This window comes from Bubalus kerabau, chromosome 8, assembly GCF_029407905.1.
Source record: "Bubalus kerabau isolate K-KA32 ecotype Philippines breed swamp buffalo chromosome 8, PCC_UOA_SB_1v2, whole genome shotgun sequence".
Lineage (NCBI taxonomy): Eukaryota > Metazoa > Chordata > Mammalia > Artiodactyla > Bovidae > Bubalus > Bubalus kerabau.
Window position 1 is genome coordinate 10793702 of NC_073631.1, and position 27354 is coordinate 10821055.

General features: G+C 42.0%; 1 long non-coding RNA gene and 1 pseudogene across 1 annotated transcript; one reads left to right on the forward strand and one right to left on the reverse strand.

Moving 5' to 3' along the window:
- Positions 1-1314: 1314 nt before the first annotated feature.
- Positions 1315-1413, reverse strand: LOC129659727 (uncharacterized; annotated as a pseudogene).
- Positions 1414-2397: 984 nt separating this feature from the next.
- Positions 2398-25929, forward strand: LOC129658848 (uncharacterized). Its single transcript, XR_008717533.1, has 4 exons — positions 2398-2489; positions 22887-23054; positions 24573-24836; positions 25638-25929. It is a non-coding gene; the product is annotated as an uncharacterized LOC129658848 (long non-coding RNA).
- The last annotated feature ends 1425 nt before the right edge of the window (positions 25930-27354 follow it).

Here is a 27354-nt window from a genome sequence, read left to right on the forward strand (position 1 = left end):
CAACAATAGAATGAATAAACAATCATGATTTAGCCATACAATGGAATATTGCTCAGAAATCCATATGAAAAAAATTGTTGATACATAACATACAATGTTTAAGAATCACTATGTGGAAAAAAGTCAAACAAAAAAGAATGTAGTGTATGATTCTTGAAACAACACATTAACAAAATGAATTTTAAAAGCATATTATCATCTCAATAGATGCAGAAAAGACCGTTGACAACATCCAACCTCCATTCATGATAAAACTCTCAGCAAACAGTATATGCTGCTGCTAAGTCACTTCAGTCGTGTCCGACTCTGTGTGACGCCATGGACTGCAGCCTACCAGGCTTCTCTGTCCATGGGATTCTCCAGGCAAGAACACTGGAGTGGGTTGCCATTTCCTTCTCCAATGCATGAAAGTGAAAAGTGAAAGGGAAGATGCTCAGTCATGTCTGACTCTTCACGACCCCATGGACTGCAGCCTACCAGGCTCCTCCATCATGGGATTTGCCAGGCAAGAGTACTGGAGTGGGGTGCCATCGCCTTCTCTGATGCTATTCAGAGCTTACATTTAAAATAATAAATGACTGCCTTTTGCAATAGACATAAATCTAACAATTATTTCCTATTTATGTAACATTAGTTCATGTATCAAGTAAGCTTCCCTAGTTTTAATTTGCTAATACATGTGGCCATTCCATTTTCTGACCCATAGTCCTTCAATTCTCACTTTGCTGCTGCTAAGTCATGTCAGTCGTGTCCGACTCTGTGCGACCCCATAGACAGCAGCCCACCAGGCTCCCCCATCCCTGGGATTCTCCAGGCAAGAACACTGGAGTGGGTTGCCATTTCCTTCTCCAATGCATGAAAGTGAAGTCGCTTAGTCGTGTCTGACTCTTAGCGACCCCATGGACTGCAGCCTACAAGGCTCCTCCATCCATGGGATTTTCCAGGCAAGAGTACTGGAGTGGGGTGCCATTGCCTTCTCCCAAACAGTGTATAGAGGAAACATATTCAACATAATAAAGGCCATATATGACAAGCCCATAGGTAAAATGTGCAGTGGTGAAAAACTGAAAGCTTTTCTACTAAGATCTGATTCTGTCAATATAAAATTCTATAAAACACAAATGTGACAGAAACCAGATGAGTGGTTGTCTGAAGATAGGGATGGTGGGGGTGAAAGGAGAAGTTACAAAGAGATACAAGGAAACTTTTTGAGATAGTGAATATTTTTATTATTTTGTGGTGAATAGTTTCACAGGTATATGCCAAAACTCATCAAACTGTAAATTTATTTTTTTATGATTATTTTATTATTTTTAAAATATGGAGTGCTCCACAAATTCATGTCATGCCTACACAGGGCTCATGCTAATCCTTTCTGTACAATTTTAGTATATGTGCTGCTGAAAGGAGGACAAACTGTAAATTTAAATATGCACAGTTTATTGTATATCAATATACCTCAACTGGCTATTAAAAAATAATGCCACCTTTCATTCTCAAAAATGTTTTGGTTTAGGGAATTCCCTGGTAATCCAATGCTTAGGATTTGATACTCTTACTGCTGGAGCCCCAGTTTGATCCCTGGTTGGGAAACTAAGATCTCAGGTGCTGTGCCAAATACATTAAAAAAAAAAAAAAACATATCTGAGCTTTGTTGGTCATACTCTATTCCTTAGTCTGGGTACTGATTTTATAGATTTTTAAATCTGGTTATTTCATAATAAATCTATTTCATAGATATATTCAGTTTTTGAAAATCCACTTATGATCCACTTTTCTATATATGTATTAAACTTCAAGCCAAACTTCCCGCATAAAAGGACCTGAAAGAATGTCTGAGGGAAACATGCAGAAAGTGTCCCAGCTGGACAATAAGTTATAGGCTGACCCTATGCTTTGCCTGGAGAAGGAAATGGCAACCCACTCCAATATTCTGGCCTGGAGAACTCCACAGACAGAGGAGCCTGGCAGGCTACAGTCCATGGGGTCGCAAGAGTTGGACACGATTTAGCAACTAGAGAGAGAGAGAGAGAAAGAGATTCTTTGTATTTTTATTTTTTCTACTGTAGAGAAAAGAAAAGTAAGATTTAGGAACAGCTTTCAAAAGGCCACAGAAATAGTCAATATCTCAGTGTAGACTTCAGCTAGGTTTTTGTTTCCTGAAAAATCTAGGTGCTTTTCTGTGCCTTTTAGCTCAGTGAAAGAACTGGCTTATCTTTAACGAAGGTTTGTTATGTTAAATAATAATTAGCCTAATTTTTTTATAGTCACTACTTATATACATTTATATCATAATGCTTGATGATTTACGTTTTATTCCTTCAGAGCTGAAGAATAATACTCATTTCCATTTTTATAGCAGGTTTTGGAACACAAAGCAACTGATGCCTTGTTAGTTAGTACGACAGCACCGATATGGTTGTCAAGACAAGGAACTGTAATTTTAAAAGATTTTAAGGAAATGAGAGAACTCCCTACTAGAGGAGAAGGTAATTCTGATTATAGAATGAAATGACTAGTAGAGAAAATAATACATTCACTAGCATTTCGAGGTACAGTGAATACTTAAGGAAAAACTCCCTGCACTGATGTGGATTCTTATGTGTCTTGGTGGCACCACGTGTGTGCTCAGTCATGTCTGACTCTTTGCGACCCTTTGGACTGTAGCCCGCCAGGCTCCTCTGTCCATGCGACTCTCCAGGCAAGATTCCTGGAGTGGGTTGCCGTTTCCTCCTCCAGGGGGTCTTCCTGATGCAGGGATTGAAGTCTCCTGTATCTCCTGCATCACAGGCAGATTCTTTACCCGCTGAGTCATTGGGGAGACCCTTTTGGTGGCTGCAACTCAGTGTAAATCTTTTGGAAGATCTGTGATTACCAGGGTGAAAAAAAAAAAGAAACAAACAAACAAACAAGTTTTGGTATCAAATAGCAATTTCATTACTATTATAAAATAATTAAACTGACTTAAAGAATATGGTTTATAGTGTTGTAACAAACACACCCCAAAGATTGTTATATTAGTGTGATGCTTTGCATAAGGTAGACCCTGAAAGTCGTATACGCTAGTTTTAGTTCACAACCAGTTTGGGGAAAACGTTGGGAAGGAGAAAGTGGTGAGGCAGAAAGAAGGAAAAAGAATTATTTGGTTATTTTTGGCTGTCCTGGGTCTTCACTGCTTTGGTCGGGCTTTCTCTAGTTGTGTCGAGTGGGGGCTACTCTGTTTGTGGTGTGTGGGCTTCTCACTGCGGTGGCTTCTGTTGTTGAGCATGGGCTCTAGGTGCGTGGGCTCCGTAGTTGTGGTGAATGGGCTTAGTTGCCCAGTGGCATGTGGGATCCTCCTAGACCAGGGATCGAACTCATGTCCCCTGCATTGTCAAGTGGATACTTAACCACTGGACCACTAGGGAAGTCCGAAGAGGAAAACTTTAGGTGTAACAAGGCAAGAGACAGCAAAGAAATGCTCTGCAGGTTCTAAAATAAATCATTTCCAGTGATCTTCAGCTGTTGCTTGAGGCTTGGGGTGCCTAATAGATTTTAGAAGATTTTTTTGGTTGCCTACTCAATATTTATTTCTCTGCACACTTGTGCTAAAATGACCCAGGTTTTGTTCAAAGAGCTACCCTCCTCCATGTGACCACCTACTAGTAGGAGGCTGGCCCTATTCTAGCCCAAGAAGGTAAATCATAATGGTTCAATGACACTCTGATTTTATTTGCCATTGGTTTAGGAAGGATACATGACCCACTTCTGACCAATCAGAAATGAGAAATCTGCTGGACTCCTCTAAGAAAGGCTTTCTTACTATTAAAGACACCTTCCTCGTTTTCAGTTGGGCAATATTATATCTAGCTGTGATTCCCAGAGCTGCTCCACATACTTTCCCAATCATTGAGATAAACATGTGGAAAAAGTGAATACCTTGAAGGAGGCAGAACTGAAACTGGAAAGAACCCAGGTCTTCAGGGATGTCATTGAGCCACTCATTTACCCATCCTTGGGGTTGCTACCAACCAGCCAAGGGATCTGGGCCTCAGCTTCCTCAACTATAAAATGAGGAAGATGATTTTTCAACCCATCCATCTGGGACCTTTCTGCTGAATCATAATTCCATGCTTTTTGCAATCCACTAACCATGAAACTGAAGTTAACTGTGTCCCTCTTGCTGGTGAAAATACATAACCTGGAGAATGAAAACATCATTGAGCTCTAATATGATTTTCTGTGTAGTTTCTAGAAGCATGAGTTTTAAAAGTTGCCTAGGGCTAAGTTATTAAAAGATTTCCAGGCATTTCAAAAGTTGATATGTGCCCCATGTTGATATAATGTGAGAAATAATTGGTAAGAACGTTGAGTAGGTGCCGAGCAGCAAAATCTAGACTGGGAGTCCCAGCATCCCAATACTGGCCTGTCTCTTTTGCTTTCAGTGGTATTGCTGCTGCTCCTGTTGACTTACATCCAGTATTTCAAAGCCATTTTCTCCTTGTTAATGATGTTTCAAAATTGCCTAACCTTGCAATAACTTTCAAGGCAATAAAAAAAGGATTCTTGCATCACATTGGGTTTTAAGCCAACTGATCTCCAAGGCCTTGTCCCATTCTTGAGAGTTCCTGAGAAGTAAACATTTTCTCCAGTGGAATTTTTTCTATTTTCAAAACAACTATTAACATGTCTCAGTTATTGATAGAAAAAGCAATTTTTTAAGTTTTAACCCATCTCAAGCCAGTTTTATATGTAGACAAAGAAGTGATTTTCAGGTCTTTCAGGATATTCCCATTATCTAGTACTTGCCTTTGAAATGCCTGTGTAGAGCAGTTAACTATCTGAAGATTTCTCCTCCTCTGTAAAGAAAAGATGGACAAGAGAGCTTTCCAAATATTCTTCTAGGCTCAAGTTTCTATGAGTCAGTATGATATGAATTAGGACATTACTAATCTATCTTACTTCCTTCTATCTATATAAATATATGATTTATAAATTATATATTTGATAATTATATATATGATAAATATATGATTTATATGGAAGAAAGTCTATCTTACTTTCTTCCATATAAATCATATATTTGATTAGTCCCCATAATATACGAGTTGTGCGTTTGTGCTGAGTCTCTCAGTCATGTCTGAATCTTTCTAAAACCATGGCCTGTAGCCTGCCAAGCTCCTCTGTCCATGGAGATTCTCATGGACTGGGTGGGTTGCCATGCCCTCCTCCAGGGGATCGTCCCAATCCAGGAATTGAACCCAGGTCCCCTGCATTGCAGGTGGATTCCTTACCATTTGAGCCACCAGGGAAGTCCATGAATACTGGAGTAGGTAGCCTATCCCTTCTCCAGGGGATCTTCCTGACCCAGGAATTGAACCGGGGTCTCCTGCATTGCAGACAGATTCTTTACCAGCTGAGCCACCAGGGAAGCCCAATATATGAGTTACTATAATTTTATTTTGGGCTTCCCCAGTGACTCAGCAGTAAAGAATTTGCCTGCAATGCAGGAGACGCAGATTCAATCCCTGGGTCCGGAAGATCTCCTGGAGGAGGGCATGACAACTCACTTTAGTATTCTTGCTTGGTGAATCACATGGACAGAGGAGCCTGACAGGCTACAGTCCATAAGGTTGCAAAAAGTTGGACACAACTGAAGCAACATAGCTCGTAGGCACACAACCAGAAAATTAACCCAAAAGAAATGGAAATACCCTTAGAAATCCTCAACAAAGAAAGCAAATGATAGGGAAGGAGTTGGGAGTAAATCCTGCAGTATGTGGATTAAATTTAGTTGTACTTTAGTTCCCCTTCTATGTAATGATAATAAATTGAATATATTTGATTATTAATAAAAACCACCTGTGTATAAAGGGCTTAGAATTTTATGAATTATGGCAAAGCGAGCATAAACATGACTTGGGGATCTTAAGACTAATAATATTCTCATCTAATGCCTTTTTTATAAGTGTACAAATTCTGTTTTGGTCATAATGATTCTAACATTGCAAATAACATACTCAAGAGACCAGCTTTTCTTTGAAGAGTATTCTCTCTGGAAGTAATGTCAGGGAAAGCCAGCCTGGTTTCCTCCCTCTGACTCACCATCCTTTCTTTGTATTTTCCACAGATGTCATCTACTCACAGACACAGTTTCACCCATATGCTATGTCCAAGCATAGACTCCCAGACTATCTGCAAGCCTTTCAGAATTAATTGATCATACCAGACTTGGTGTGTTGTGGATGCCTGGGCACTCCTGATCTAGAGCTTTCTTCCTTATCTCCCCGCTGAGTAGTTCCGTCCTTCCCCTGGTTGGTTTGTCCATGGATACAAGTCTGCCTCTAGTTGCCCTGTCTGCCTTCTCACCTTCCTTACTAAGAGTGGTGTCCCTCCTCCTAGGAGCCACCAGTTCCTGCCAGGCCATCCTCTGAAACAAGCCATCAACATATTACAATTGAGAACCAGATACAATTTCCCAGTATCATGGCTGGCCTTCTAGCTTAAACACACATCCCTCTCTCTAGCAACAGTTCCAGCTTTTGCTTGAGATTCAGCCTTCACCCATTTTAGTCTGAGTAGACTAGGTGGACCTCAGTTCTAAGTCCTAGGCAGTTTGGGAGCCAAGATATCCTATTTGAAAACAGTGATTGGTTCAGAGATGGGAATGTGACCTAAAAAAGACAAGCAGAGAAAACGTCAGGACTTCCTCTGAAAGTTGTAGGATAGTTGGCCCATCTTCTTTGATTAAATTTAAACCTGAAAGGTTATAACCTAAACAGATAATATGTGGAAGTCACAGAGCAAGGAAACAAGAGGAGGCTTATGTTCTAAGCATAGAACCATGTGCTTAAATATGTAAAATCTCACACAATGTTAAATACTAATTGTTCTTTTGCTCTATTTCTCTGGTGGCTCAGGCGGTAAAGAATCCGCTCACAATGCAGGAAACCCAGGTTCGATTCCTGGGTCAGGAAGATCTCCCGAAGAAGGGAATGGCAACCCACTCCAGTATTCTTGCCTGGGAAATCCCACAGACAGAGGAGCCTGGTGGGCTACATCCCTGGGGTCACAAAGAGTTGGACATGACTGAGTGACTAATACTTTGACTTTTGGACAAATATACTTTCATAATGACCTTGAAGGCAAGGTTCAAATCCTCAGACTCTTCAGATTTCTACTCTGAAACACAGCTGGATGAAAAGATCTGCACACCATGGTCCAACTGCTTCTCTTCTTACTCCTGCCTCAATTCTGTGCCAGAAGGGGACTCATAAGACATGTAAGAGAACCCCATCCTGCTCATCTAAATTCCATATGCATCATCTGCAAGCAGCTCACTCTTGAGCCTGAAGATGTGCAAGTTGTCAGTTTCGCTCGCCTTCAGGGGGATGGACTAAAGCAGAGTTCCACTCAGGACTGAGAGCTAGCTTGCAGATTTGGGGCAGGGAATCCTTGGGTCCGTGGTACCCAGAGTGTGACCTAGAGGGATGTGAGAAGCTTCTAGGGGAGTGTGTGCCTTTGGCTTCTGAGGCTCTTTGCCCCATAGGGAAGGTCATGGCTGAAGGAGATCCAGAGAAGAACTCCCTAGAGTACAGGGTCCTGTGAGCTGGGGCTGGGGGGTGGGGGTCCCGTTTCAATTGGACTGAAGGATGGCACTGCTTCAGGAAGCTGTCTCACAACCATAAGGGTAGGATGTATCGTAAATCCAACACATCAGAGACTTCCGTGGTGTCTTAATCTTAATCTTGGTTAAGATTTGGCCTTCTAATGCAGGGGGCATGGGTTCAATCCCTGGTTGGGGAGCTAAGATCCTACATGCCTTACAGCCAAAAAAATATAAGAGAAGCAATATTGTAACATTCAATGAAGACCTTTGAAAAATGGTCCACCCCCCCCCCCAAATTTTTTAAATCCTACGTATCAGAGAAGAACCAAGCCAAACCAAGAGATGGAGAGAACTGGATTATGGTTATATCATGTAAATTTCCACATAAGCCACACCTACACTCTCCTGGGACTGTCCAGTTTATGAGCTAATTCATCTGGGTTTTGCTCAAACCAATTTGGGGTGAGGTTTCTATTACTTGTGACTAAAAGAATCATGTCTGGTAGATTTCTTGATGGTATTGCATGAATGACTCATGTCTGGTCTGCTCTGTTTGCTAAGGCTGTGGATTAACCTCGATCCATACAATCTCTGCAAATGAGAGAACTCCCCCATCTAGCTCCCATGCACCTTGGTAGAACAGGGTTCTACATCCAGTGTAAATCCTCTTCCTCATCAGCTCTATTCTGTCTTGGTACCAACCTGCCTCATACATATGTCCTCCTAGTTTCCAAGGGGAATGAGCTATAAGCTGCCAAACAATGATCCACTCTTAAAAGTATTGGTAAATTTATAACCCCCAACAGATGGGCCAATTGAAAATATGCTACAGTGTGATAGATGTCAGAGAGAGACTCAAATAATTTCATGAACTCTGTGTTCTTGAAAGCATCAATTCTTCATCATCAGCTTCTTCAGAAAAAGTACTCTAAACATGTGGGATAGAAATATACCTACTTTGAAAACTGGTTCTTCTGTTTATTGACAACTGTTGTTTAAGATGTATATATGAGTGCAGGGCTTCCAATGGGGCATTAGTGTAAAGACTCTACCTGCCAATGCAGGAGACCCAGGAGATGTGAGTTCTATCTTTGGGTTGGGAAGATCTGTTGGAGTAGGAAATGGCACCCCACTCCAGTAGTCTTGCCTGGAAAATTCCATGGGCAAAGGGACCTGGCAGGCTACAGTCCACAGGGCTGCTAAAGAGTCAGACACGACTGAGCAGCTGAGCACACACACACACACACACACACACATATGAAAGAACTCTGCTTCTCATTCCCCATTGCCAATGGTCTGTTTTATTTCAGTACCAATCAATAAAGGTTCAGCTCAGAATTTTGGTACCTTAGGGCTTTCCTGGTGGCTCAGTTGGTAAAGAATCCACCTGCTATGCAGGAGACCCAGGTTCTATCCCTGAGTTGGAAAATCCCCTGCAGAAAGAAATGGCAACCCACTCTGGTATTCTTGCCTGGAGAATCCCATGGACAGAGGAGCTTGGTGGACTACAGTCCATGGGTTGCAAGAGTCGGACATGACTTAGCAACTAAACCATCACCAGCAGAGACTTTAAATCTCAGAAATTAACTTGAGGTCACAGGGAACACTACATGAAAACAGAGCTTTATCAACTTCAGTTGACTTTGTTCTCTAGGAAATCATACCCTAATCATCATCATACCCTAATGAATGTGTGATTTTTTTTAAGGTTAAATGTTGTTAGCTTTAAACAATTAAAGCTTAAAAAAAAAAAGAACAAATAAATCGGTATGAAATTTCATTAGTCTTCTCAGTGAAGTTGTAAAAATACAGTGCCACTTAGTCTTATAAACTCTTGAACCTGTCTAGAAGTTCACACGTAGTATTACATAAAAATGCACAATGAGATGTCTTTAAATGCACAATGAGATGATTTTTAAAAAATAAAACCACCTCATAAATAAAATTGCCTTGAGAAAATTTTCTAAATATAGATTCTTAAGTGGAGTCTAAATAAGACTTCACTTTTTCTTTTCTAAAAGGAAGATAGTATTTTCCCCATGTGTTGCCTGCAGGCATTGTAGACTGCCTTCTCCCACCTTCTATGTTTTTTTGTTTTTTTAAAACTCTCTCAGAACAGTCAGTAAGATTTTACCCTCTTCAGGTTATATCTTTTTTAAACTTTTTATTTCATGTTGGAGTATATCTGATTAACAATGTTGTGATAGTATTAGGTGAACAGCAGAGGGACTCAGCCATACATATACTTGTATCCATTTTCCCCCAAACTCCCCTTCCATCCAGGCTGCCACATAACATTGAGCAGAGTTCCCTGTGCTGTACAGTAAGTCCTTGTTGGTTATCCATTTTAAGTGTAGCAGTGTGTATGTATCCATCCCTAACTCCCTAACTATCTCACCTTCTGTTTTTGATCTAAGTTAACAGAACTGCAAGCTCAATTCATTTTTCTTCAATTTAATTTTTTTGTGTGTGTATGATAAAATTATGGATTTGTAAGCAAGATATTTTAGAATGCCCAGCTCATGTTCATTTTGTTTCAAAATCACAATTTATTAAAAAAATTAGGAAGACGATGTGAATTTTTAAAAGTATTTATATTCAGCTACCAGAAGTGTGTGATTTTTCTGACAAAGAAAAATGTCAAGGATGAGAATGCATACATGTGGATTTTTTTAAGTGAACGTGAGAACATAACCTTTTGAGGGTATTAGCCCAATCACAGATCATCTCCAGTTCTCCAAGAATCAAGGTCCCCTGCTCCTGTAGGTGGAGGGTACGTCTGCTCTGTGTATACAACGTGCCTTACAGCTACCACTTCCACCTTTGACCACAGAAAGCAAGAGAGGAGGGAGGGGATTGGAGTGGAAACAAAGCTGAATAAAGGAACAGAGACGAGACAGCAAGGGAGTCCAGAGAGAGACATACACCACGAAAGAGTAATGGTGAAGATCGCGGTCACCAGAGGCCACATTTAGTTTCTCCCTGTTTATTCTGAGAAACTCCCTGTAACTTTCCAGTAAAATATGTTTTTTGTATACTCTTTAGGTTTGTACTGCTTTAAGTGAAAGTTCTTAACAAACACCTACTTTATAAAAGTCCGTCTTCTAACTGGAGTACAGTCATGGACTTTTAGCTCATTAAACTCTAAAGCAAATGTGAAGAGTGACTTTTTCGGTCTGGGCACATCCTGAAGTGCCACGATTACTGTTACTTGAGTGAGGATTTGCTCCTCTGCTACATCAGAAAGTTCTATTTAAAGCAGTCATTTTTACCCTGGATAATATGAGTGGTGCAATTTGCAATGCTCTTGAGGATTTTAAAATAAAGATCTTTCCTCTAAACATCTCAGTGGTAATTAGATTTCTGATCAATTGCTAGGTCCACAAGTGACTCAAGTGACTCAAATCTTCGGCAAACTTGAAACTATTGAACTTTACCTTTTAGTTTTAATGGTCTGTTTTTACTTTTTATTTAAGTGATTCTAGCACACATTGAAACTGTCCTTGAGTAAAAGAAGAGAAAAGTTCTCTATCTACCTGTTTTTGCTAACCTTGATTAATGCTCCAGGCCTTCTTTTATTTAAAAAAAAAAAAACTTTTATGAAAATCTCTCTATGATTTAAGCATTTGTATTAGTTGGCTGGTGCTGCCATAACAAAGAACCACAGACTGGATGGCTTAAACAACAAAAATAAGTTTTCTCTAAATTCTGGAGGCTAGAAGTCTGAAATCAAGGTGTCAGTGGGGTCGGTTTTTTCTGAGGCTTGTCTCCTTTGCTTGTAGGCAGGATAGATGGCTGTTCTCTCCGTAGGTCTTTATATGGTCTTTCCACTGTGCTTGTGTCCAAATGGCCTCTTACAATGACCATCAGTCATTTTGGATCAAAGCTCACCCTAATGACCTCATTTAACGTTAACTATCTCTTTAAAGACTCTTGTCTCCAAACACAGCCACTTTCTGCAGCACTTGAGGGTTAGGACTTCAACATACTAATTTTGGGAGGACACAATTCAGCTAATAACAGCATTTAACCAATATATTTTGAGTGCAAAATATAAGCTGCTCTAAAGATTGGGGACAACTATGAAAAAGAAAAATCTTCCCACCCACCCTTATAAAGGTCCGCTCTTGAAGGGTACGTTCTATCTACAATGCCGTGTAAGCCTCTGTGACAGACAGACCCCAGAGTGGAAGAGATGGAACTTTCTCTCCACACTGGAGTCCTGAGTGAGACAGCTAAGCCCGCAAGACGGTTGTCTCATCTTGACTTGACTTCCCCTTTGGTCACAGGGCAGCTTCCTGGCTCTCAACCTCTGCGGTAGGGTGGAAAGGGAAAGGCACACTCCTGTTAAGAGTCTGACCTAGAATTTTTACTTAACTATTTCTGGTCAAAAGAAAGTCATAAATCCACAGGTGGCAGCAAGGAAGGCTGAAAATGTAGTGTATATCTAAGTGGTTATGCCGGCGTGGGCGCTCAGTTGCTTCAGTCCTATCTGACTCTTTTACAACCCCATGGACCATAGCGTGCCAGGCTTCTCTGTCCACGGGGTTTCCAAGGCAAGAATAATGGATGGGGTTGCCATTTCCTCCTCCAGGGGATCTTCCTGACTCAGGGATCAAATCTGTATCTGCAGCATTGCAGGTGGATTCTTTACCCATTGCACCACTTGGGAAGCCCCTAAGTAGTCAAGAGTCCAGCTAAACATGATTTCCTGCAGATACAAGGGAAAATGGATATTAGAAGCCGATTACTGAGGACAGAGACGATGACACGGGCAATGATTTCCTAAAGTATAGTAAGTGAGAAAGGGCTAGTATGTACAGAAGCAGAAAAGGCTGTTATAAAGAAAGAGATGGGAAAAGCCAGAGAAGTCCAGAAAAGTGGACACCAGAGACCAAAGACCAGCGAGGGCAAATGAGAAGTCGTCTGGGTGCCCAGGGCTTTATTAGATTCTGGTTCTTATCCCTTATATTGTAGGAACACTTTCTTGTTCCTTATATTTTTTAATTTTAATTTGCATTTTTCTGATTACTAGGCAGTGATTCGTTACATGTTTACTAGCCATTTGCTTTTTTTTCTTCTGAATGGCCTACTCATATTCTTTGTCCAATTAAAAAAAATATTTATTTGTTTGCTTGTTTACTTTATCTGTGGTTGTGCTGGATCTTCCCTGCAGTGCGAGGGCCTTCTCTCGTGGTGAGCGGGGCTGCTTTGGTTGCAGAGCACAGGCTCACTGTGGTGGCCGCTCTTGTTGTGGAGCACGGCCTCCAGGGCAGACAGACTTCAGCAGCTGTGGTTCACAGACTTGGTTGCCCCTCAGCATGGGGAATCTTCCTGGACCAGGGATCAAACTGCTGTCCCTTGAATTGCAAAGAGGATTCTTAACCACTGGACAGACAACTAGGGAAGCCCTGTTTCTTATTTTTCAGTCCTAACTTCCTTATAAATTCAGGTTTTAATTTCTTTTCATAGTGGCTTTCCTGTTTACAATGCCCGGTTAGCTGCCAAACAAGTACTTTCAACCAACAAGTCAGAAAACTAGGTCTCATTGCTTATTCGTACTGGAGAGTAATTGCCAAAATAGAAAATGGGAAAGGAGTCAGCTCCACAATTCCTTGATAATATGTACTGGTATTTTAACTTAGTAATAGTAACCACAAAATATATATAATATATATAAAATATATAACCACATAATATATAACCAATTTAGTCAAGATTTAATATATATATATAACCACAAAAGAAGATATGTATAGTTTTTAAAAAGCATATATAAAAGATTCTGAAAATTATTGGTAGGGCTTTCTGTTAAACCCTTCTATTTTTTAGTAAGACATTGTTTTAATGACATAGTCCTTTTAGAAAAGGTTTCACGCATGTTAAAAATTGCTACTCCAGGATTGTATAGTTTTTTAAGCAATAAGGCTTTCCTATATGGGATAACAAATACCTGTAATACATCCCAATCAAAAGTCTTGATCTACTAGTGGTTGTTGAAAGCCATAAAGCTCAGATAATATTACACAATTTTAAAAGGAAAATTCACTTATGTAGTTCCAAGATAGGTTTATAAATGGTGGTTTGTAGAATACTTGTAGCTAAAAAGAAATATGACAATGGAATATTACTCAGCCATAAAAACGTATTTGAGTCAGTTCTAATGAGGTGGATGAACCTAGAGCCTATTATATAGGATGAAGTGAGTCAGAAGGAGAAAGACAAATATTGTATATTAATACATATATATGGAGTCTAGAAAGATGGTACTGGCACCATTGGAGACGCAGATGAAACAGACTTGTAGACACAGTGCGAAAAGGAGAGGGTGGGATGAGTAGAGGGAATAGCATGGAAACATATGCATTGCCATGTGTAAAACAGACAGCCAGTGGGAATTTGCTGTATGGTGCAGGGAGCTCAACCCCAGTGCTCTGTGACAACCTAGAGGGGTGAGATAGGGAGGGAGGTGGGAGGGAGGTGTAAGAGGGAGGGCACATATGTATACCTATGGCTGATTCATGTTGATGTATGGCAGGAACCAACACAACATTGTAAAGCAATTATCCTCCAATTAAAAATAAATTAATTGTAAAAAGGAATTATGAGATTCCAAAATACGTTCAGTCCATAATCAGTATCAGTGAAAATTCACTGAAGACTGTTAGATTTTGCCTATGGATATTCAGACATTGGGCACCCAATATTCAAGAAGCACTGGGGTGCTTACCAACACTTCAGTCTCCCTTGGGAGATGACTCCCTCTGCTTTGGAAATACTTCTGGTAAGATGATAAATTCAAGTGCCTTCCCTCCCTCTATGGAAAGAAAGGGGCCTCTGGATGCTCTTTCACCCAGATCCTTTCATTCAGTAAGCATATGAAACTAGAGGCCAGCACTCCATGTAGGCTAGGTCAATTTCAGGCTCAGTCCTGGGAATTTAAATCTTGACTAGAGTGTTAATGAAACTGACATGGTTGGAATTTACTCATTCTTGCACCAGCACTCTGATCACTGAACTGAGACCTAGGCTACTACAGATTTGCATAAATTCCACAAGTTCCCATTTTCCTTTATTCTAGTACATTTGATTTCTCTTTGTTTTAAGATTTTTTTTCATGTGGACCCATTGAAAGTCTTTACTAAATTTGTTAAAACATTGCTTCTGTTTTATGTTTTGCTTTGTTTTGTCTTTGCCATGAAGCATGTGGGATCTGAGTTCCCTGACCAAGGATCAAACTCACACTCACTGCATTGCAAGGTGAAGCCTTAACCTCTGGGCTGCTAGGAGAGTCCCTACTGGTTTTCATCTAAAAGCCCTAACTGATTCACTTTTATGTACTGACTTATAATTTGACCATATTGAACTATGATGTAAGACTAGAACATACACACACACATACCACCACTAACAACAACCTGTAATCTGTAATATGAAGGAATTTAGGCAGGGAATGTCAAGATGGACAAAAGGGGAGAAGTATGAATAAGCTGGTGATGGACAGGGAAGCCTGGTGTGCTGCAGCCCATGGGATTGCAAAGAGTTAGACACAACTGAGTCACTGAAGTGAACTAAACTAACTGTTTTCAAAATTTTTGAACATCTTTACAAACAGGGCAACTAGGCCTAGTAGAAAAGAAAAGAGGAAGTATCAGAGTATCACAGAAAGTATCACATACACCAGAGGGTCTACATCATTACTAATCAAAGAGAAGAAAATGAAGCTAGATATCAACTTTCCCCCATAAAATTCAAAGTGACCCCAAATAGCAATGCTGTTGAGACGGTGATAAGATGGGCATTTTCATAAACTTCTGGCGAGTCTATAACTAGTTATGAGTTATCAGGAACACAATCTGGGGATGTGTAGCAAGAACCATTAGGATGCTCATATCCTGGACTAGTCAGGCAAGCAGAACTATGAAGGCTACGGAGCCTGGGACTGGTTACATGAAGAGATCTTACGTGACTGTGGGGAAAGCTGGGGGAGTGAAGCCCTGACAGGGGTTTGAGTCAGAGAGACACTAACCAATCCATGGGGGTGGGCGAGCATGGCAGAGCAGATCCTGCAGATCCAGCACGGACACTGCTGTGGACATTCAAGGGCGGGTTTGGACCTGTCAGGAGATCTCTGGGAGGCCACTGTTTTGGGGACCCACAGCCAGGATTTGGGCAGCCAGTCTAGAACCCCTGTCCATCCACAGGGCCAGATGTCAGGAAAAAGGACTGATGCCAAGAGAAGAGTGAGGACAACCTGGAACTCAACGGGCAGCTCAGCTTCCGACGACAAAGACCTCCGAAGAGGAAGCAAAGCTGCTGCCAAACCCCACACTGAGTTCCTCTCTCAGCCAATTCTACCTCCAAGCGTGCAGGGAAAGGAATTCTGGGGACCGCAGTTCCCAGCACCACCAAGTTGAAATTAGAATAATCTGGCACTCATATCTTTTGATCCTATAGTTTCATTCCCCATAAAGGAATGGATCCTAATAAGGTGGGAAATGCCGCCAAAGATCCAATAAAACTAACTATAGTCGCCACAGGTAAAATGGAGAACACTGGAAATAAGTTAAATTCCCAATAATAGGATGGGACACTACCTAGCGAGTGAACAACAACAAAAATAGGAGAATGGTGAAATAAACTAAGGTAAGACACAGAGAAGAGTTTCTTGTTGTTTAATTGCTAACTCACGTCCAACTCTTTGTGACCTCATAAACTGTAGCCCGCCAGGCTCCTCTGTCTGTGGGATTTCCCAAGCAAGAATACTGGAGTGGGTTGCCATGCCCTCCTCCAGGAAATCTTCCTGACTCAGGGATTGAACCCAGGTCTCCTGCATTGCAGGCAGATTCTTTACCATCTGAGCCACCAGGGAAGCCCCAAGCATTTCATGCATTCACTTAAAAGTTGTTTCTTATAACTCTTAATGATAGGATTATATCCTTGTGATGTGGAATGAAAAAAGCAGACCCAAAAGTGTACCTGCATTAGAATGACGATTTTGGTAACACATTCATAGGTTTGATTTTCTTTTTAATACTTTCATATACCCTTCCCTATTCATTCTTTGCAAAGAAGCCCAAGTCATCTTTTTTTAAGAAAAAATTTTATCGAAATACTTGTAGTTAATTTACAATGTTGTGTTAGTTTCAAGTATAAAGCAAAATGATTCAGATATATATATGTATTCTGTTTTATTATAGGTTATTATAAGATATTTAGTACAGTCCCGTGTGCTATACAGAAGGTCCTTATAAGTTATCTATTTTATATATAGCCCCACTCCAGTACTCTTGCTTGGAAAATCCCATGGACGGAGGAGCCTGGTAGGCTGCAGTCCATGGGGTCGCTAAGAGTCAGACATGACTGAGCGACTTCACTTTCACCTTTCACTTTCATGCATTGGAGAAGGAAATGGTAACCCACTCCGGTGTTCTTGCCTGGAGAATCCCAGGGATGGCTGAGCCTGGCAGGCTGCCGTCTATGGGGTCGCACAGAGTCGGACATGACTGAAGCGACTTAGCAGCAGCAGCAGCAGAGCATATATTTTAATTCCAAACTCCAAAGTTATACCCTCTCAGTTCCCCAAAGTCATCCTTTAAGAATGTGGACCAGACTTCCCTGGTGGTTCAGTGATTGAGAATCTGCCTGCCAATGCAGGGGACGTGGGTTCCATCTCTGGTTTGGGAAGACTCCACGTGCTGCAGGGCAGTTAAGCCCAGGCACCACAACTTACTGAAGCCTGCACGTCTAAAGCCTGTGCTCCACAACAAGAGAAGCCGCCACAATGACAAGCCCGTGAAACTGGAGAGTAGCCCCCGCTCTCCCCAACTAAAGAAAGCCCACGAGCAGCACAAAGACCCAGTACACCCGAAAATAAATAAATCTTTAAAAATACATGGTATTTAAGAAAATGTGGATGAATGACATGTCTTCCCTGCCTAAAATTCCAACTTGGCTTTCGGTCGCCCTGGGAACAAAATGCTAATCTGTCCCACCATCTGCAGGGTCTTTCCTCATCCTGCCTTTGCCAACTGTGCAGACTGAATCTCCAGCAGCTCTTTGCTTGGCTCATTCAGCCCCAGCCCGCCAGGCTGTGGTCAGTTCCTAGCCTTGGCTAAGGTCTCTCCCACTCTTAAGGGCTTGGCAAATATCACTTTCAGGGTGTCCCCAGTGGTTCAGTGGTAAACAATCCACCTGCCAATGCAGGAGACACAGAGATATGGGTTCGATCCCTGAGTTGGGAAGATTCCCTGGAGAAGGAAATGGCAACCCACTCCAGTATTCTTGCCTGGGAAACCCTATTGCCAGAGGAGCCTGGTGGGCTGGAGTCCTTGGGGTTGCAGAGTTGGACACGACTGAGCAACTGAACAACAAGTATTACTTTCACTTAACATGCCCTTCTCCCAGTTCTGATTGATCTGTTCTCATTATTCAGATCTCAGCTTAGCTGTCATCTCTTCTAGGACTTTTTCTAAGCACCACATCTGCTGTGTCTCCATTTCACACCCCGCCCAGCAGTCAATCTCCATCTCGCTGCTAAGGAATGATAAGGAATCATTTTTTCCTTAATTACTGTATTACACTTTTGACTTAGCAGTCTCCCTCACTAGTAAGCCTGGAACTTTCTGTGTCATATTTGCTGTTGTATCCTTGTGACTCCAACGAAGCCACCAAGGCTTTGTGTTTTCACTGAAGGAAGGGGTAAATGGATGGGTCGGTTTCCCAAATTTTCAGTGAGCATTTCCCTTTCAGTAGTAACTAAAAGATATTTAGAAGGAATATCTTGCTTGAAGGGCATTCTTGTTATCAGGAAGGATTTTTACCTGTTATATAACTTGTTCAGATGCTCAGTTGTATCCGACTTTTTGTGACCCCATGGACTGCAGCACAGCTTCCCTGTGCTTCACTATCTCCTGGAGTTTGTCCATCGGGTCAGTGATACCATCCAACCATCTCATCCTCTGTTGTTCCCTTCTCCTCCTGGCCTCAATCTTTCCCAGCATCAGGGTCTTTTCCAGTGAGTCAGCTCTTCACATCAGGTGGCCAAAGTACTGGAGCTTCAGCTTCAGCATCAGTCCTTCCAATCAATATTCAGGGTTGATTTCCTTTAGGATTGACTTCATTTCAGTTCAGTTCAGTCACTCAGTCATGTCCGACTCTTTGCGACCCCATGAACTGCAGCACGCCAGGCCTCCCTGTCCATCACCAACTCCCAGAGTCCACCCAAACCCATGTCCATGGAGTTGGTGATGCCATCCAACCATCTCATCCTCGGTTGTCCCCTTCTCCTCCTACCCTCAATCTTTCCCAGTATCAGGGTCTTTTAAAATGAGTCAGGTCCTTGCATCAGGTGGCCAAAGTATTGGAGTTTCAGCTTCAACATCAGTCCTTCCAGTGAACACCCAGGACTGATCTCCTTTTGAACCAAAGTTCAAAAGCATCAATTCCTCAGTGCTCCCCTTTCTTTATAGTCCAACTCTCACATCCATACATGACCACTGGAAAAAAACATAGCCTTAACTAGATAGACCTCTGTTGGCAAAGTGATGTCTCTGCTTTTTAATATGCTGTCTAGGTTGGTCATAACTTTCCTTCCAAGGAGCAAGCATCTTTTAATTCCACGGCTGAATCATCTGCAGTGATTTTGGAGCCCAAAAAAGTAAAGTCAGCTACTGTTTCCACTGTTTCCCCATCTATTTGCCACAAAGTTATGGGACCAAATGCCATGATCTTAGTTTTCTGAATTTTGAGTTTTAAGCCAACTTTTTCACTCTCCTCTTTCACTTTCATCAAGAGGCTCTTTAGTTCTTCACTTTTTGCCATCAGGGTGGTGTCATCTGCACATCTGAAGTTTTTGATATTTCTCCCAGAAATCTTGATTCCAGCTTGTGCTTCTTCCAGCCCAGCATTTCTCATGATGTACTCTGCATGTAAGTTAAATAAGCAGGGTGACAATATACAGCCTTGATGTACTCCTTTTCCTATTTGGAACCAGTCTGTTGTTCCATGTCCAGTTCTAACTGTTGCTTCCTGACCTGCATACAGGTTTCTCAAGAGGCAGGTCAGGTGGTCTGGTATTCCCATCTCTTGAAGAATTTTCCACAGTTTATTGTGATCCACACAGTCAAATGCTTTGGCATAGTCAATAAAGCAGAAATAGATGTTGACTTAATCTCTCTCAGTTGTCGTATCTAGTGATTATCCAGGCCTATTGTTGTTGTTTTCAGTATTTATTTGGCCATGCTGGCTCTTAGTTGTAACATGTGGTATCTTTTTCCCCAGCCAGGGATGGAACCCAGGCCCCCTGCACTGAGAGCTTGAAGTCTTAGCCACTGGATCAGCGGGGAAGTCCCCAGGCCTATTTTAGTTGCTCTGTTCTTCTTACTGGGCTTCCCTGGTGGCTCAGCTGGTAAAGAATCCACCTGCAATGCAGGAGACCTGGATTCGATGTCTGGGTTGGGAAAATGCCATGGAGGAGGGCCCACTCCAGTATTCTTGCCTGGAGAATCCCCATGGACAGAGGAGCTTGACGGGCTATAGTCCATGGGGTTGCAAAGTGTTGGACATGACTGAATGACTAAGCACAGCACATTCTTCTTACAAAATCTAGGTAGGAGTATCCACTTTACAGAAGAGAAGTGACTAAATCTCTGTAAAAAATACAAAAATATGGAAAGCTTTCTCCCATATAAATCATGTCATGCATAGCAGTTAGTGGGCAAAATCCATTATATCATGATAACACTGTAAAACTCCCGGAGAGCATGAGTTCAGTCCCGTTTAGGGCTACAACTGCCTCCCCTTCTAGCTCAGGGATTCCTCCACCCTCAGCACCTCAGCACTTCGGGTCTGCTTCTTCAACACCACCCACCCACGGATCACTCTACCCTCTTCACATCCCTCAGGCCCTGATGCCCCCATCTGCCCCCATCAGGATCCATGTGTCAGCCATGCTTACTGGCTAATCCTTACCTCCTTGTTTCACTGCCTGAGAAACTCTCAACTCTGGAGAAATCCAACAGCCCCTCTTCTCTCCATGTTGGTATCTTGGCTTTAAGTGGTCTCTGGTTTAGGAAAATTTTATCTCCTGCCTTACGATGCCTCCTTATGTTTCTGTCTTTGGATGTCCTTTGTTCACTAAATGCTTGAATCTGAAGCAACAGGTGAGTCAAGGCTGAGTGATATGGAACCTGCATATTTTCACTTTTTCAATACTGAAACATTTTCAACATTTCACTTTCCTGATCCAGCAACACGTGCACACACAGGTGAGAGAGAGGGCTGTGCATGTCAGTTTTTATCAAAGCCTTCCCTCCACTGATGCAGTGGCCAAGCATTCGCCAGGCGTGGTGCACTCACTTGGCAGAGAGCAAAAGGCTGATAGCTACTCCCTGTCTCCAGGCAGGCCTCCGGTCTAGGGAAAATTTCTCATTCTTCTTACAATAGGGCTAGTTCTCCCCCCCCACCCATTCTTGACTTCATTTATTTATTTATTTTTAAATTTTATGTATTTATTTATTGATTTTTGGTTGTGCTGGGTCTTCATTGCTTTGTAGGCTTTTCTCCCTTTTCTCCCTTTGTGGCAAGCACACTCCCCAGCTGCAATGTACCTGCCTCTCACTGACGTGGCTTCCTCTGTTTTGGAGCATGGGCTCTAGGGCATGCAGACTTCAGTAGCTGCAGCTCACAGGCTTAGTTGCTCCAAGGCGTGTGGGATCTTCCTGGACCATGGATTGAACCTATGTCTCCTGCATTGGCAGGTGGACTCTTTGCTGCTGAGCCACCAGGGAAGCCCAGCACTAGTTTTATATATAAGAAATGAAAGCATCAGAGTAGAGCTTTAATTAGGTTTTATTAAAAAGGTGAAGTTAACAGGTGAAACTATTTCTCAAAAATTTGTTTTGGGGACTTTTCATTAAAAACAAAAGATCTTCTCCAAAGTAATCAATGAGGAGTTTCTAACACTCGCCTGTTGTTGGTGGATTTAACTATCTTTAGCAAGCATGAATTCCAGTGAAGGCAGACGAATAGACAACTTTATGGCATATAACTTAGGAACCCGGCCTATTTTGTGCTAACCTGACTCTCCATGAATTTTGCGGCAAATGAAACTGTGTGACAGATTCCTTTTTTAGACTCTGACACTGACAGCTACTTTGTTCAATTTTATGGTTATATAAATTTTGGTGTCAGCTTCAGCAATTTTTCATGCTTTCCATGTCACCCTAAGGGAAAGTGGGCAATCATCAGAAAGTAGCCATGGAGAACTTTCTCTTCCCTTTACTAAGTGTTGCTGGAGAAAAATCACCTTCTGGGCAGATTGATTTGGCTATAAATTTGTGGATACCCTCTTCAGCTGGGCTCGTAACATTCCTACTCAGTCCTCTGTTTCCTGGCTCACTTCTTTATCTTATACTCAACAGGGATTGTTTCAAAGCATCTGTACTATCAAAACTCCAATTTCCTCTTGTTTCATTTAAAAAAAAAAATAGACCATGTGTCTTACTTGGCATAGAAAATAGAAGCCATCTGAACAGAAATCTCTCCATTCTCACTACAATTATCTGAAACTACCCAAATCTAGATCCGACTCTTCCCCCTTCATTCTTTATCAGGGAAGAGGTCTCCCTTTTTTGTTGATAGTTTATTACTCTGGTAGCTCAGACGGTAAAGCATCTGCCTACAATGTGGGAGACCCAGGTTTGATCCCTGGGTTGGAAAGATCCCCTGGAGAAAGAAATGGCAACCTATTCCAGTACTCTTGCCTGGAAAATCCCATGGATGGAGGAGCCTGGTAGGCTACAGTCCATGGGGTTGCAAAGAGTCAGACACGACTGAGCAACTAAACGAAACTATTACTTTGTGACCGGCAGTCTGTAAACTGGCTCCAGTGGCCCCTACTTAGCGATATTCATCAGCTTCCCTGGAGGCTCAGGAGTAAAGAATCTACCTGCCAATGCAGGAGACACAGGAGATGTGGGTTCCAATCTCTGGGTCGGGAAGATCCCCTGGAGGAGGAAATGGCAACCCAATCCAGTATTCTTGCCTGGAGAATCCCATGGACAGAGGAGCCTGGCTAGCTATAGTCCATGCAGTCGTAAGAGAGTTGGACATGACTGAGTAACTGAGCATGCATGCATACAGCCATAGTCATGCTCTGTAAACCCCTCTCCACTCAAATGACAGTCAGACATAGGTAACTTCTTCCCTAAAATAGAATACAGTCAAAGTCATAGAGTGTCTCTTCTATGGCTAGGTTAATAAAAATATTATGACTTCTGTCTTGGGTACTCTCTAGCTCTCTCTTCCTCTCTCACTGACTGATCTTGGAGAAAGTCAGCTGCTATATTGTGAGGTGCCCTCTGGAGAGGTTCGTGGGCCAAGGAAGGCCTCTGGCTGACAGGCAACAAGGAACTGAGGCTCGTAGCTCAGCAGCCTCTGAGGAACTGAATGCTGAAGATAATACGTAAGTACAGAAGCAGATCCTCTTCCCTCCTCCCCCTGCTACTGTTGAGTCATCTGATTAGACCACAGACCAAGCAAGTAGCCTGACAACAACTTCATAAGAGACCTTGAGCCCTAGATGTGCCCTGGTTTCTGACACACAGGAATTGTGAGATAGTAAATATTTACTGTTTTATGCTGCTAAATTTAGGGATAAGTTATTATGCAGCAATAACTAATCAACCTTCATCTGTGCTCTGAATCCTTCTCACTTGCTTCTCTTTTTCCACATCTTCAAATCTTCTCTATCTACCTTCTCCTTCTAACAAGCAACTACCAATGGAAAAACGATTTAAAACAAAAGAAACCTTCAATTCCAATTTCCCTTCCAGCTACAGCTACATTCCTCCCCTCCTCTTCAGAGCCAAACTTGTTGATTATCTCCACTCAATTTCTCTTCCCCTCATTCCCTTCCCTTCTCTTTCATTCCATTTACCTCCTGTTCATTCCCTTGCTGTGCAGTCATTAGCTCCAAGAAAATAGAAAAAGTTCTCTCACAGTGTGGCCAATGAATGTAGTGGGGATGTTCAGACCTCATCTTACTTGACATTTCTTAATCATTCAGTATACACTTCAGTTCTCTCAAAAATGTTTTCCTTCCTTCTTCCTTTTATGTCATAGCAAATGACACACTACCCGAGTAATACTAGCTCATGCCAGAAGAGTGATCGACTGGACTCCCATCTGTTCATGTACCAAATTGTTTCTCTTTTCTTAATAGTTCACAGTTCTGTCTACTTTTCTCCATGCACAATGCCACAACTCTAGGACACCACTGTCTCTCACCTGTAACAGCCTTCTAACTGGTCTTCAATTCATTATTCTCTCTGAAGTCTTAAAGGATTGTTTCAAAACTCTTTAACAATGTCAATTCTCTGCTTAAAATTCATCAGTCTCAAAAATAATCATCAATCTCTTCCCATTTGGAAAAAGTCAAAGTTTTGCCTGTAGAAAGTATGGCCATTTAATTTATTGTCCAAACAGGACACTTTGGAGAGTGAAAGGAAGTGCTGTTAATAATTATGAAGGAACAAGTGTGTATTCTGAGACTGTCTGAGAAAATGGCCTAAGAGGTCACCCTATTTATAAAGCCCTGTGACATCTGGTCCCTGACAACCTCACTGCCCATCTCCTGTGTTACCACACACTCCAGTCATTCTGAGCTTCATTCAGTTTTCTGAACTCACCGTAACTCTCTTATTTTGGGGGTTTGGGACATATTGTTTTATTTCCCTGGGAAACCTTCTGCCCTTCCTGTTCTGAAAAACTCCTATTCATCCATATGGACTCATCTTAAATGTCCCCTGTCTGGGAAGATCTTTCTTGACCTTTAGATTCCTCTGCTGTGGGTTCCTAAAACACACAGTACACCTCATATCATGCCTCTTATTGCTCTGTATTTATAATTTACTTGAGGACTGATTTCCCAGCTGAACTCTAAACTCTTTAAAGGAAGATACTCTCTCTGTTTTGTTCATAGGAAAGACGTTTATGGAGGTAAAACATTCAAAGTCCCAGTGTGGGATCTGAGAAAAACACATTCTGGGAAATTGCAGTAGAGAAGCAACAGTTAGAACTGGACATGGAACAACAGACTGGTTCCAAATAGGAAAAGGAGTACGTCAAGGCTGTATATTGTCACCCTGCTTATTTAATTTGTATGCAGAGTATATCATGAGAAATGCTGGGCTGGATGAAGCACAAGCTGGAATCAAGATTGCCGGAGAAATATCAATAACCTCAGGTATACAGATGATACCACACTTATGGCAGAAAACGAAGAAGAACTAAAGAGCCTCTTGATGAAAGTGAAAGAGGAGAGTGAAAAAGTTGGCTTAAAGCTCAACATTCAGAAAAAAAAGATCATGGCATCTGGTCCCATCACTTTATGGGAAATAGATGGGGAAACAGTGTCAGACTTTATTTTTTGGGGGCTCCAAAATCACTGCAGATGGTGACTGCAGCCATGAAATAAAAGATGCTTACTCCTTGGAAGAAAAACTATGACCAATCTAGACAGCATATTGAAAAGCAGAGACATTACTTTGCCAACAAAGGTCCGTCTAGTCAAGGCTATGGTTTTTCCAGGGGTCATGTATAGATGTGAGAGTTGGACTATAAAGAAAGCTGAGCGCTGAAGAATTGATGCTTTTGAACTGTGGTGTTGGAGAAGACTCCTGAGAGCCCCTTGGACTGCAAGGAGATCCAACCAGTCCATCCTAAAGGATATCAGTCCTGGATGTTCATTGGAAGGACTGATGTTGCAGCTGAAACTCCAATACTTTGGCCACCTGATGCGAAGAGCTGACTCATTGGAAAAGACCCTGATGCTGGGAAAGATTGAGGGCAGGAGGAGAAGGGGATGACAGAGGATGAGATGGTTGGATGACATCAGTGACTCCATGGACATGAGTTTGAGTAGGCTCTGGAGTTGGTGATAGCATGCTGCAGTCCATGGGGTCACAAAGAGTTGAACACGACTGAGTGACTGAACTGAACTGAACTGAACCCAATCTTCTATTTCTTCTTCTTCTGGTCTCCATAGCCTAAGACAAGTGCAGGAGGAATTTTTGAGGATTAAGATTTCAGCCCCAGAATTTCTGACTCAGTTGGTCTCGTGTGGGCTCAAGAAACAGTACTTTAAAAAGTCTCACAGGCTTCCCTGGTGGTCCAGTGGTTAAGAATCACCTTCCAATGCAGGAGACACAGGTTCTATCCCTGGTCATGGAACTCAGATCCCAAATGCCGAAGGACAATGAAGACCCCACATGCCACAACTAAGACCTGATGCTGCTAAAAATATAACAGATACTTAAAAAAATACAGACTCTTAGGTCCCATACCAGTTTGACTGAGTCAGAATCCACATTTTAACAAAATCTTCAGATTATTTGTATGAACATTAAAGTTTTTTTTTTAATTTACCAAGGTATAAGTGACATGTATTAATTTCAGAATGAACATTAAAATTTGAGAAGCACTCACTTACATGGTTTTGTGTAAATCAGAGAGTTCCAAGGTTGCCTTGTGAATACTTTTGTGCTGTAGAATTACTCTCATACCTTCATTTAGCTTTTGCCTTTCAAGCTGCCTTTTTAAAAAAGAGTCAAATCATGTGTGACCCTACTCTTTGCTTCATTAATTAATTCTCTAGATCTAAATTTTCTTCCTGAAAACACAGAAATCCTCAAAATAGATACATGATGCCTCACAAGAGATGGAATATGTTACATCTAAACCAGACACTTGGTATTATTGTCTGTGGTTTATATTCTGCTAGCAAAGCTTTGCAGCTTATTCTTCAAACTTTTCACAGGTTACCTTTCTTGAGGTTGCTTCCTGCTGCCCTTTCAATTTCACTCCAAGCTGAGACACTTCTCCCTTTTGAACTTAAGGCAATGGCACCCCACTCCAGTACTCTTGCCTGGAAAATGGTATGGACGGAGTGCCTGGTGGGCTGCAGTCCATGGGGTTGGACACGGCTGAGCGACTTCACTTTCACTTTTCACTTTCATGCATTGGAGAAGGAAAGGTCAACCCACTCCAGTGTTCTTGCCTGGAGAATCCCAGGGACGGGGGAGCCTGGTGGGCTGCCGTCTATGGGGTTGCACAGAGTCGGACACGACTGAAGCGACTTAGCAGCAGCAGCAAGCAATATCTAGCTATAACTTTACCAAGAACTTAAGAGTCTATGGAATGGAAACACAGGCAGAAAACTAGCCACTGGAAAAGGGTGCTTCTGGGGCTCACAGCTAAACCTTTCTCAAGGAGTCCGACCTTTGATTTTATTACTGTGCTTAGTTGCTCAGTTGTGTCCGACTCTTTGCGACCCTTTGGATTCTAGCCCATCAGGCTCTTCTGGCCATGGGATTTTCCAGGCAACAATACTGGAGTGAGTTGCTGTTTTCTCCTCCAGAGATCTTCCCAACCCAGGGATTGAACCCAGGTCTCCTGTGTCTCCTGTATTTTAGGCAAATTCTTTACCCACTGAGCCACTGGGCAAGTCTTCACATTGCTAAAATGCTGCTCACCTACCCGCCCTCCCCACCCCTTGACCCCTGACTTCTACCCCATATTTGTGCCTCCTCCAAAGTACTGCCAACCCAGAGCACAAACCCCCATCTCATCTGAGGGCCAATGACAAAGAAAAACCTAGTTTCCCTCCCTTGCCCTGATGGAAAGCCTATCCCAGTCCACCTTGTGCCACCATGCAGTCTAGTTCCGAGAAATCCTTAAAACTCCAATTTAGAAGAGACTTGAGC